The following is a 13,009-nucleotide window of genomic DNA, read 5'->3' as shown; positions in this document are numbered from 1 at the left end:
GGTATGGTGAAAAATGCTGACAGGAAGTGACTATTTGTGTGGTGAATAATAGATATGAATGACGGACCATGGTGGCGCCATGTTGGGAGAGTGAATAAAGCTGCAATCTTGGTCTAACGTGTAAACTATTCAAGATGTGAAGACCCAATTGTGCACACTGTGTTAATCAATATCCACTTCATTGCGAAAAGCCCTATGAAAATGTCTGCCACTAAACGTGTGGACAATCTACATCACTAAGTCGGATACTTAGCTCTCTGTCATACAAAGGTAAACACTAATGACAGACTGTTAAAAGATGAATGAGTGAATAGAAACATTTTGCCTTTAGGAACATTGTGATACTATGGAAAAAAATTGGTCAGCCACTTATTTAGTGCAGAGTCTTAAGTGATAAATTAAGTAAAATGTAAGAAGTCACAGCAGAAAACACGAAATTACTAGTATGACACTGAGCAGTATTGGTGTGTCAACACGAGACTACAAAATTTGTCAATTCATATCAGTTACATTAAAACCACTTACAAGTTCAATGTGGAAGAAACTGCCACTGTTGGTGTGCACAGTCTAAATGTTTGAATGGAATAGCATATACATGTAGTTACATGAAACACGACAGTTCAAACTTGTCATTGAGCCCTGTCGGTGTCAATGTTTGTAAAAACCATATCCAGTGTGTCTCACGTTGCGACAATAGTTTCGCTCGGTCATGCTCTGGACTGGATTCAATAGTTTGAAGAACCCCGAATCTAAGTTGGGATATGTTGTGTTTGGCAGTGACCCAATGCATAGCCAAAGGAGAAGTGGTGTTCTGCGTGCGTATGCGGCTTTTGTGCTCCGTGATTCTTATGCGCACACTTCGTTCTGTTTTGCCAACATAATATAAGTCGCACGGACATTTGATGTAGTAAACTACGAAATCACTATTACAGTTTGTGGTATGTGCAAACGTAATGGTTTTGCCCGATCTTGGGTGGTTCATAGACTTGCCAGTCACTGCGTTATTACAATTAGAGCAATTGTAACATTTATTGAACCCTCTGTGAGTGGCCTTAGATTGGGGTTGTTTTTTATTCAAGATCTCCTTCAGATTGCTTGCCCTTTTGTATGCAAATAATGGGGGAGTGTTGAATAATCCAGCAAAATCAGGTTCCGATTGCATCAGACTCCATCGATTAAGAATAATCGATTTTACTTGTCGTGATTGGGTTGAGTATGTTGATACAAAAACTTCTCTAGGTGAAGTCTTTATCATTTGTTTCTTCTCAAGAAGTGACTCACGGGTCACTATTTCTATTCTGTCAGTGGCTTGATCTAAAACAGGGTCAGGGTAACCTCTCTGCCTGTATTTACTTTTGGCGACTTCAACCATCTGCAAGCCCTCACTGTCTTCTGAGTGGATCCTTTTGATTCGGAGAAACTGGGAGTACGGCAGATGTTTTTTCAAAGGCCAGGGGTGAAAGCTATGGTACTGTAAAGCGTTATTCCTGTCAGTAGGTTTGGTATAAACGGAGGTGGTTACCTTAGAGTCTGATAGTTTAACCAATACATCTAGGAATGCTATTTGCTCATTGGAAATGTGGTGGGTGAACTGGATACGAGGGTTGATGCTGTTGAGTTGCAGAATATTTTGTTCCAACTCATTTTTGGTGCCCTGCCACATGATGAAGATGTCATCGATGTAGCGCTTATAGATAAGCAAGTTGGTGTTCCACTGTGGTCTGGAGAGGATGTTCTGACCACAGTGGAACACCAACTTGCTTATCTATAAGCGCTACATCGATGACATCTTCATCATGTGGCAGGGCACCAAAAATGAGTTGGAACAAAATATTCTGCAACTCAACAGCATCAACCCTCGTATCCAGTTCACCCACCACATTTCCAATGAGCAAATAGCATTCCTAGATGTATTGGTTAAACTATCAGACTCTAAGGTAACCACCTCCGTTTATACCAAACCTACTGACAGGAATAACGCTTTACAGTACCATAGCTTTCACCCCTGGCCTTTGAAAAAACATCTGCCGTACTCCCAGTTTCTCCGAATCAAAAGGATCCACTCAGAAGACAGTGAGGGCTTGCAGATGGTTGAAGTCGCCAAAAGTAAATACAGGCAGAGAGGTTACCCTGACCCTGTTTTAGATCAAGCCACTGACAGAATAGCAATAGTGACCCGTGAGTCACTTCTTGAGAAGAAACAAATGATAAAGACTTCACCTAGAGAAGTTTTTGTATCAACATACTCAACCCAATCACGACAAGTAAAATCGATTATTCTTAATCGATGGAGTCTGATGCAATCGGAACCTGATTTTGCTGGATTATTCAACACTCCCCCATTATTTGCATACAAAAGGGCAAGCAATCTGAAGGAGATCTTGAATAAAAAACAACCCCAATCTAAGGCCACTCACAGAGGGTTCAATAAATGTTACAATTGCTCTAATTGTAATAACGCAGTGACTGGCAAGTCTATGAACCACCCAAGATCGGGCAAAACCATTACGTTTGCACATACCACAAACTGTAATAGTGATTTCGTAGTTTACTACATCAAATGTCCGTGCGACTTATATTATGTTGGCAAAACAGAACGAAGTGTGCGCATAAGAATCACGGAGCACAAAAGCCGCATACGCACGCAGAACACCACTTCTCCTTTGGCTATGCATTGGGTCACTGCCAAACACAACATATCCCAACTTAGATTCGGGGTTCTTCAAACTATTGAATCCAGTCCAGAGCATGACCGAGCGAAACTATTGTCGCAACGTGAGACACACTGGATATGGTTTTTACAAACATTGACACCGACAGGGCTCAATGACAAGTTTGAACTGTCGTGTTTCATGTAACTACATGTATATGCTATTCCATTCAAACATTTAGACTGTGCACACCAACAGTGGCAGTTTCTTCCACATTGAACTTGTAAGTGGTTTTAATGTAACTGATATGAATTGACAAATTTTGTAGTCTCGTGTTGACACACCAATACTGCTCAGTGTCATACTAGTAATTTCGTGTTTTCTGCTGTGACTTCTTACATTTTACTTAATTTATCACTTAAGACTCTGCACTAAATAAGTGGCTGACCAATTTTTTTCCATAGTATCACAATGTTCCTAAAGGCAAAATGTTTCTATTCACTCATTCATCTTTTAACAGTCTGTCATTAGTGTTTACCTTTGTATGACAGAGAGCTAAGTATCCGACTTAGTGATGTAGATTGTCCACACGTTTAGTGGCAGACATTTTCATAGGGCTTTTCGCAATGAAGTGGATATTGATTAACACAGTGTGCACAATTGGGTCTTCACATCTTGAATAGTTTACACGTTAGACCAAGATTGCAGCTTTATTCACTCTCCCAACATGGCGCCACCATGGTCCGTCATTCATATCTATTATTCACCACACAAATAGTCACTTCCTGTCAGCATTTTTCACCATACCGGCACCGGCGTCTATGTTGATGAGCACCCGCGGTTAATACTCACGGTAAGCCCCACAATGGCATATGGCATATGTCGAGCACCGCCTCAGTAGCACACGATAACTAATTGATCCGTTTTGTTCGTTTTGTCCACAGAGGATCGTGTACATTCGCCTAAACGGTAATCGCGTCTGTTTGTTTGTTTTACAATACGGGAGCACATCTCTAGGCCACTAGTTAATATACGTTGGGTTATTTTTATCCTCAATAGAGCTGGAATCGCAGAAGGGTATCTACCGATATCCGGAGCCCGAATTAGCGCACTGAAGTAAGGCTTTACATAAGCGCCTAAGTTACACTTTTTGCATGCTCACCTCGGGTCACCACAATTGCTTGACACCGTTTTTATCAAAGTCAAGATTTGCATGTCACAGAACCTGAGTCACTTGAAGCATGAAATTGCATTGGCTCACATTTTTATTAAGCACACTAAGATAGGATACAGCACACCACATTTGGTGTGATCACAGTCACTAAGCTCTTGCGCTTAAGTAATCACCATCCACGTCGTGAATGGGTCAAGCCACATTTTGTTTTGTTTGTTCATGTTTGCAAACACTGGTTCAGTCACTTTGGTACAGATAGTTGAGTCTGATAAATCCTGATAACCTCTAGAATGTCTCCTTGTATATACTGCCGCCAACAGATACTCATATTATGTTATATCATTTCACAGATTCCCCTGAAGAAGGGCACTGTTATCTGCCCGAAATGCATTGGGATGCGCATAATCATATTGTTGTTTATATGTAGATGCTTGTGAATTTGCAACAACGTCACATATTGCGCTTTCTTGTGAATATATACATGAAACTATCAATTGAATAAAATGAAAATGAGTTAAATTGTGAACTTATGCATGATTACAATGTGTACAAGTAATGAATTAATATGAAATAGTTTGTATACTTTTTTGAAATTTTGGATTTACACTCGTTTTGAGTGATTATAGCAGTGCAACAGTGGCCTGGACTGATTCCAGGAACTTCATTGACATTAATTAATTTAGGGCCCTAGCAGAATCCCTTAGACTGCTGCACGCCACTGTTAAGTTATTACATCTATAACAACTAGTTACAATCAGCTGAATTAGTTTACCGAGTGCAAACGCTGCTACGTTATCCCTTCTGCTGCGTCACAAAAGGCACGCAACAATGGAGGAAAATGAGCCGCAACTTCCGCAAGGGACTTCTAAATCAGCCCCAACAGACTGAAGTCCAGTCCTTCCTTTAGACACATGGCTATAAGAAGAAATAGTGGCGGTGGTGGCGGGTGGATTGATTGAGTATTCACTGATCTGCAAGCAGGATGGACTTTGTCTGTCACTTCGCGTGCTGTGCACTGCTGCCTGCAGTGCCAGGCCTAGGCAAACCTCTTTAGTAGTCTGTTTATTGAGTTACATAGGAACTTTCTAAGTCAACGTTCCGCAAATCAGGCAATACGAATAACGTAGTATACCACATGAGATAGATCCCGTGGAATAGTGGTCTATCTATTTGCTATTTTTCCAAAATATTTTGTTATTGTTCTTTTGAAATGTTTGATTTGGTTGAAAAATCTCATCCATGTTTTCTGGTTTTTCTTTCTTTCATGTTGTACATCAGCTCCCCCCAAGGGCAAGAGGACACAGGAGGAGGGTGCTGAGGATGCAGGCCAGGATCGGGCAGGCGAGGGCTCCTTTGCTGGCCCCAGTAAGTTTACATTTTAATAAACAGTACCTATTTTTTCCTAGCGTTCCTCATTCGATTTTTTCTAAATCGTCTTTGATCTTCTTGTAGACTGGATATAAATTCTTATCCTGCCTCGAATATGACTCCCTGTGGTATTACTAGACTATTCTTATTAGTCTGTCTGTGTAGCTAACTAAGATTGGACATTTGGCAATTCCATTGGACTCCCATTATATTCAGCAATACCTCTATGCACTGTCTCCTTACTGACTAGATAGTGTGGCAGAGTCATTCAGCTCCCGAAGTCACCGATTATAGATCCCCAATGATCTCTAGATTATCGTACGCAGGACAAGAGAGTAGTACGGAGTCACAGCACAGTCAAGAAGTGTCAGAGGCACTCATGCTTGCAAAAATTCCAAAACCTTTAGCTCATCCACTCTAGTCTAGAGGAACAAAAACCACAGAGTCTATTTAAGTTTAAAAGCTTTATTAAAAGTAAACACATTTATTAAAATCTACTTTGTCATAAAACTATTTAACTGAAAACGGAAAAGTGGTTAGTGCTGACGATTAATTGGACACATTTCTTGTGGTCGAGCCGAGCTCTCACCTTGTTTGAACTTGATCCTGGTCGTGTTCTTAGGAGTCAAGCTTCTGTCTGTTAGGAGAAAAAGTGGTGCGTGTTAAAAATCAAAAGCAAGCATTCATCAGTTGTGCATAAAAGTGCAGCAAGACAACAGCCTTCCCTGGAAAATGGGACATTTTTACTATGGAGTAGACAGTCACAAATTATTACATTGTATTCTGTTTTTTTAACATTTCTCCTAGACCAAATATTATATAGTAGTGAGTGGTGTATTCTAACATTCTTAAATGTACTTTGTAGGTGTAACATCTGGTGACGGGGCCAGCGCGGAGGTGGCTGTGTTGGGCGAGGACTCGGAGGCCTCTGGGGAGGAGGCGGTGCAAGAGCCGGCGGACGGTCCTGTGGGGGATCAAACGGTGGTGGCGGAAACAGGTAAGCTATATATTCCTTACTTATTGAGATTGAAGACTGCATAGTGTGCTTTCTGCACGGGTGTATTACAAATCAACCAGGTAGTAGCCTCCTCGAAATGTACTCCGACTTAGCTGTGAAGTTTTTGGTGAGAAGAATCCCAATAAGTTCTTAGACGAACGTGATGGATGGGATGAACGAAAAGCGAAAGAAGGGTGTAAGTAAGTGGGACGCGAACTTGTATGATGGCTGGCAAAGAAGAACGATATGTGTTTGCTTGGCCCCCGAGGTGGCTGGGAAGGAAAGAATATGGTATGGTGCATGGCTGGGTCAATGATGAAGCAAGGATGGGTGGAAGGACAGCAGCCTGGGTGGGTGAAACAGAAACTGTATGTGTGCGTATACTTTGACTGAATGGATGCCTGGAGCATGGTATTCTCTGACTCTTAGATAGCACATGTGTATCTAGAGAGAGTAGATGGTCGCCAGGTGAAGTAAGTGTTACCTTGAAGAGCATGTACCACCGCACCCGCACGTCCGTTCCAGTGCAGGGAAGGCAAGGAAAAGAAATTGTAAATGTGTCCAATACTACCATGAATAGTAGCAGTACTTTGTATTGCGTTTGCAATCACAGCATATATCTGGTTATTACGGTGGACACTCCGTACCTCTCTTAATAACTTTAGTTTACTTGTAGTACGTCATTCATGTGTGGGTGTATCACTGTTCACTCAATATTAAGCAAAGCACCTAAAGTCATCTCATCTGTCATTAAATACGTCCCATGTGAAGTGATAGATAATCAAATTAGTTAGCTTCTTCATTTTCCTTTTCTAGTACTCATTTGCACTGTAGGGTGAAAGGTAAATTAATTAAGCAGTAGCCCTTGTAACAGAGTATTCTCAGTGCCACCCGTAATAGAAAAGTAATAGCTTCACCACCTGCATGTACTGGACCGGTACAGTAACGCAAGTCTGTCTCACTCATCATGGTGTGCAACTTTTTTTCTCGGGTGCAAGTTCACTGTGCTGTCCATGTCATTCTGCCGGCTTGCATAAGATAACGTACCAATTTCCCTAAACAAGAGAGAAGAAGAAGAATAAGACTGGTGTACTGTCATAGTCGACTGTAATGGAAGTCCATAGTGGTCGTAGAATTTGTTCATTAAACTACCACTAATGTTAGAGCAAGGATGCAGAAGTGGGAGGTTACATAGATACTGTCCTCAATAGTTATGTACTGTGCTTTCAATTTGCTACTTGTACTCTGTGACCCAACTTTCGGCTCAATCACTTTGTGTTATTAATAAGGAGCATTGGTTACAGACTATGTCTTTCTTTCTTCATATAGTTGCTCCTTCCAAATCAACAACAAGGAGGGAGCAGGCTAGATTGGCCCGGCAACGGAGGCTGGAGGCCACTGTCGCCGAATATCGGCGGCTGGTGGCCCTGGAGGAGGAGGAGGACACGCAGTCGAGCGGGGCAACAACGACATCCTCGACTGTGACCACTGCATCCTCCTCCGTGACTAAGCCAGCGGGACCGAGCCGGGCTAAGAAAGACGACCGCCACCGCCAAGCAACCGAAATACCAGCTGCCCCCCACAGGAGCTGCAAGGACCGCCAACGCCGCCTACGAGTCCGCATGTCCAACCTGGAGCAGGAGGTCCTGAGGTATAAGAACTTGGTTAAGGGCCTCCGCTCCGAGCTTGCCACCCTCCGCAAGGAGTATGATGCCCATGCCGCATCATGCACCAGCACCAGCACCCTCCAGTAGTGGAGTGTCCCTTGCCCTTTTTTTATAGACTTTTGGGGGGTGGGATTTGGGAGTTGGGATCGTTTTGGGACGTTTCAAAGACAATCGTTGGGGTTAGGGTGGGTGAGGGAGATTATTTTGTTAGGGCTAAATAAATATATTTTTAAACTTTATCTGACCATACCTGTTTTTTACTGCTTTTCAGTCTGGTGGGTGGGGGGCGGGGGTGTAACAGTAACTTTGTTTTCCTGAACAGTCGTAGGACTTTAGTAGTACAACCGTCAATCTCTTGTCTACTCCGAAATAATACTCCATTATACTACCTCCCACCAAACGCTTATCTTACCTGTAATTTGTGTTAGAAATTAGGGCTAGGCCCAGGGCTGGCTCCAGGTGAAATGGGGATTAACGTTGTCAATCCTGGGCGGGTGACATTTCCTCATTGCGGGGGTACTAGTGGTGTGACACAGTGGCAGTTGCATGCCTATGGAAAAAAAGAAAACGAAACCTTGTTTGTCCTCCTTACTGTAGCATTACAACGGTTACGGTACGATCGAGAAAATAGCAGGTAACAGTACACTAGAACAGTGCCATAATGTAGCCTAACAAATGGTAAAGTATTTGCTTGCAAGTATAACTAGTACTTGCGTTGAATTTATTTGACATTGGCTACTACTACTAGAAGATATAGTACTGAAGCTGAGTAAGTCTAGAAGATATCCTCGTATTCCTTCACCAGCCTGTTGCTATGACCTTATCCTCCCCAGCAAGTGTGTGGAATTATTGATGTCATTTTAGTCAGACATCAAGCAAAACAACACAGCCCGGGGGAAGAGGGTTAGGGTTTGTAAAATGGATGGGAATGGGGGTTTCTTTTTGGGTAGGTTTTGTTGAGAGAAGAAAAAAAAAGCAGAGCATGGACAAACAATAATTGAAGATACAGACAATCTTTGGTTACAAACTAAAGGTAAGCACATGCAGTCACACTCATAGAATAAAAGACAACAATGGATACTGTATCTGTATTGCGTATGTTGTTGGAGTTGTCCTGTTGAATTTGGTAAGTAAGTTGCATGCAGCAAACAATTCCTCTTATTGGCGGCACTCCTCCATTCCAGCTGACGCTTCGTCCATCAATGTGGTGACCACTGACAGAAGACACCCTGTCCACTGCCTGCCTGGCGGATGTTGACTGAAACCCGGCCTGTAATTATTGAACGGAAAACAGGAAGTGCTATTACAATACCACTGATAAATAAATAAAAGGTATGTACGCTGTGTGGTTCAAAAAGTGACACTTTGATTTCCCTAATAGACAGTACAATATTTTTGAAATTGCGTGCTCTGTCTGAGTCACCTTTTTAAGGATCAATAAGTATGGCCAAAATATTATAGCGGATCTTTCCCCTCAAGGTAGGTGTACTACTGTGTTTTAGAACAAAATTTGACCTTCCCAGCAATGCTCCCACCAAGACCCTTACTAAAGCCAGTCGCAAAAATGTAGAAGAACCCCAATCATATCTCCAAAAACGATGCCTAGCAGAAAAATGGTTACAAAACGTACTTTGAAAGTAACAGTAGGCCCAAATACAGACCGTGGATTGTATTCAAACCACTTGCAAGCAAGCAAAAGTATCCATAGCCAGCATCGCTCCAACAGTGCTCTACAACAAAAGAACTGCGTTGCAATAGAACCCCCCGAAACACATGCAATCCTGCTGCTAGGGCTAACCCTAACGAACCCTAACTTACAAAACTTGCCAAAACTGGTGTTTCCTTATGGATTTTGTCCAACAAACTTCTAGCCGGTATTAGACCTTCCCAGGAATGGCCCAGGCAAGACCCGCCAACCCACCCGCAAAAAAACACCCGACACAACACCCCCAAACAGCGAAAAAGCTAAATCTCATACTTACAATGTCTCTCGGCCTTCGGTCCAAACGCGGCGCTGTGCAGCTAGGTCATCATCATCATCAATCATCATAACTCCTGTTTTCCACCACGGATTTCCTGAAAAGCAAATGCAATCAAGATTAGACTGTCGCAGCAGTGCTTCGACAGAGACCCCGGCCGCAACCCACCCACGAACAGCAGGAAGCCCCCCAAAACGCTACATTGAGCAAGATGTCAGAAGAAATAGCAAAAAAAAGGCTGTTCCTTATGGATTTTGTCCAAAACACTTCTATCCGGTATTAGACCTTCCCAGGAATGCCCCAGGCAAGACCCGCCAACCCACCCGCAAAAAAACACCCGACAACACCCCCAAACAGCGAAAAAGCTAAATCTCATACTTACAATGTCTCTCGGCCTTCGGTCGAAACGCGGCGCTGTGCAGCTAGGTCATCATCATCATCAATCATCATAACTCCTGTTTTCCACCACGGATTTCCTGAAAAGCAAATGCAATCAAGATTAGACTGTCGCAGCAGTGCTTCGACAAGACAGAGACCCCGGCCGCAACCCACCCACGAACAGCAGGAAGCCCCCCAAAACGCTACATTGAGCAAGATGTCAGAAGAAATAGCAAAAAAAAGGCTGTTCCTTATGGATTTTGTCCAAAACACTTCTATCCGGTATTAGACCTTCCCAGGAATGCCCCAGGCAAGACCCGCCAATCCACCCGCAAAAAAGCACCCGACAACACCCCCAAACAGCGAAAAAGCTAAATCTCATACTTACAATATCTCTCGGCCTTCGGTCCAAATGCGGCGCTGTTCAGCTAGGTCATCATCATCAATCATCATAACTCCTGTTTTCCACCACGGATTTCCTGAAAAGCAAATGCAATCAAGATTAGAATGTCGCATCAGTGCTTCGACAGACACCAAAAATTACCCACAAACACCCGGAACCCCGCCAAAGAGCACCTCAAAGGCAAGCAAGTCAGCAAAAACGGCAAGAAATTTCCACCTCATATTTGGTCCAAAACACTTTTGTCCATTATTAGAGCTTCACAGCAATGGGCCCAAATCCGTCAACTCACCCGCAAAGAAGTACAACACCCCCACAAGTGCTGAGTCTTTCTTCATTGGGCGTAATCCAGCACTCTGCTTGGAGGGAAATCGCAGTCTGGAGGAGGAGGATAGAGGAGCATGTTCTTCAGAACTTGTGAACCTGAGGAATGTAGACTGCGGCACCTTCAAATCAATAAGCAAACAAGTGAAGACAGTTCTGATGATGGTCTTGTTTTTGGGATTAGGTGATTAAAGTTTGAATTAAATTAACTGTGCAAAACAAAGAAAGAGAGACACAAAGCACACAGGAAAAAAAGTGAATAAGGACGAAAAAGAAAGTTCTTGATTGATTGTCTCATTTTCAGGGCTCGGTGTCAGGGAATAAGAACAAGATTTCGTCATCATACTCTGCGAATTCAGGCTGGATGAGGTCAGTGACACCGAACAGAGAACAAATCCCCTCATCTACGTTGCCGTCCTCCTCGTCTTCATGCGGCGTGCTTTCTCGTACTTTGTAATCTGGTGGTATGAGGTGCTGATTCATCTTGATCATTGTCAGCCGCTCCACATTTTTGGGCGAGAGGCGGCTCCGTTTGGGAGTTACAATGCCACCAGCAGCACTGAAAACACGTTCAGAAGACACACTTGCGAGTGGGCAAGACAAATAGTTTATAGCCAGGTTGAAGAGCTGTGGCCACAATTGTTTTTTGCCATGCCAATACTGCAATGGCTCATCATTAAGAAAGACCACTGTTGAGTCATTCAGATAGTCCTGCACCATCGACTCAAGGTCAGCAACGGTTCCTCCACTTTGCTTACTTTTTGCTGTGGCTGTGACATTTTTTCGAGAACCATACCCAAGCAAACTTAGCCAATCCTCTACAACAGCCACTGTTTTTGTTGTGTGTGGTGCAGATGATCCAGTTGCCGGTGTCTTTAAAGGCTGAGAGGTCACTTGTGCCCCAGCCACAGGTGCAGAAGTGGATTCTTGTGACTGGGGATGGCCTGCTGATGCTGATGTACTGGCTTCTCCTTCAATAACCTGCCGTTCTTTTTCAAACCTCTTGGCTGACCAGGCTAACCAATGTTTGTACTTTTGAACATCTGCATCAGCAAAAGGAAAGAATGCTTCGCCTGCCAGCGCCTTTTTGTAGCGTGGATCCAGAATAGTAGCACAAATGTACTGCTGATCTGACTTGATCTTTTGAAGACGTTCATCACCACGTAGGCGCTCTAATAATTTCTCAGACAAAATGAAATGGTCTTTTTTTTTTCATCTTTTTCAAACTCAGAAGACACCGCCATCAGTTGGTGCTCCAGCATGCACAACAATGGGATAGCTTTTCCCAAATTACAGTCCTCCTGGCTGACTGCACGCGTGAAGAACTCAAAAGGACGAAGCATGTCTGTCAGGCTTTTAACTATGTCCCATTGCGCCGCACTCATCCGCAGGTCCTCCTTCTGAGATGTACCCTCTGTGAAGAAATAGTGATCGAGTACCGTATACTGCTCATACAGACGCTCAAGCATGTAGAATGTTGAGTTCCAACGTGTTGCCACCTCCTGGATGAGTGCTTTCACTGGCATTCCACGTATAAATAGCAGTCTCCGCAGATGCTTCCGGGCCTTAAAAGAATGGCTGAAATGGTTGCACATTTTGCGGCAGGTGGCCATTACCTCGAACGCTGTACTGTCTTTATCACTCAAGAATTTTTGAACTACCAGGTTGATACAGTGCGCCAAACACGGCACTCTAACATGGTCACCTATCTGCATGGCCTTAACTACATTGGCGCCATTATCCGTGGAAACATAACCAATCTTGAGTTTTAGGGGGGATAGCATTTTCAAGACCTTTTTGTTAAACTCTTCCAAAAGGTTTTCTGCTGTGTGACTTTTCTCCAAGCCAAACATGGCTAGTGTTGCATGCTTCCGAGCAGCTTTGAAAACTTTGTCCGGGTCAACACCTGCGTTTAGCTTTGCTAAAACACCTGAAAAAGAGACCCAGTGTCCAGTGATGCACATGTAATCAGCGCCTGCGCCACTGGTCCACATGTCTGTTGTCAGATGTATTGTGTGAACAGCACTCTTCTGCAAAGCTGCCCCAATCGCCTGCAGCACATCTTCATGTA

This window comes from Lissotriton helveticus, chromosome 2_1 (assembly GCF_964261635.1).
Source record: "Lissotriton helveticus chromosome 2_1, aLisHel1.1, whole genome shotgun sequence".
Classification (NCBI taxonomy): Eukaryota; Metazoa; Chordata; class Amphibia; order Caudata; family Salamandridae; genus Lissotriton; species Lissotriton helveticus.
Note: the sequence above shows the minus strand (reverse complement) of the source record.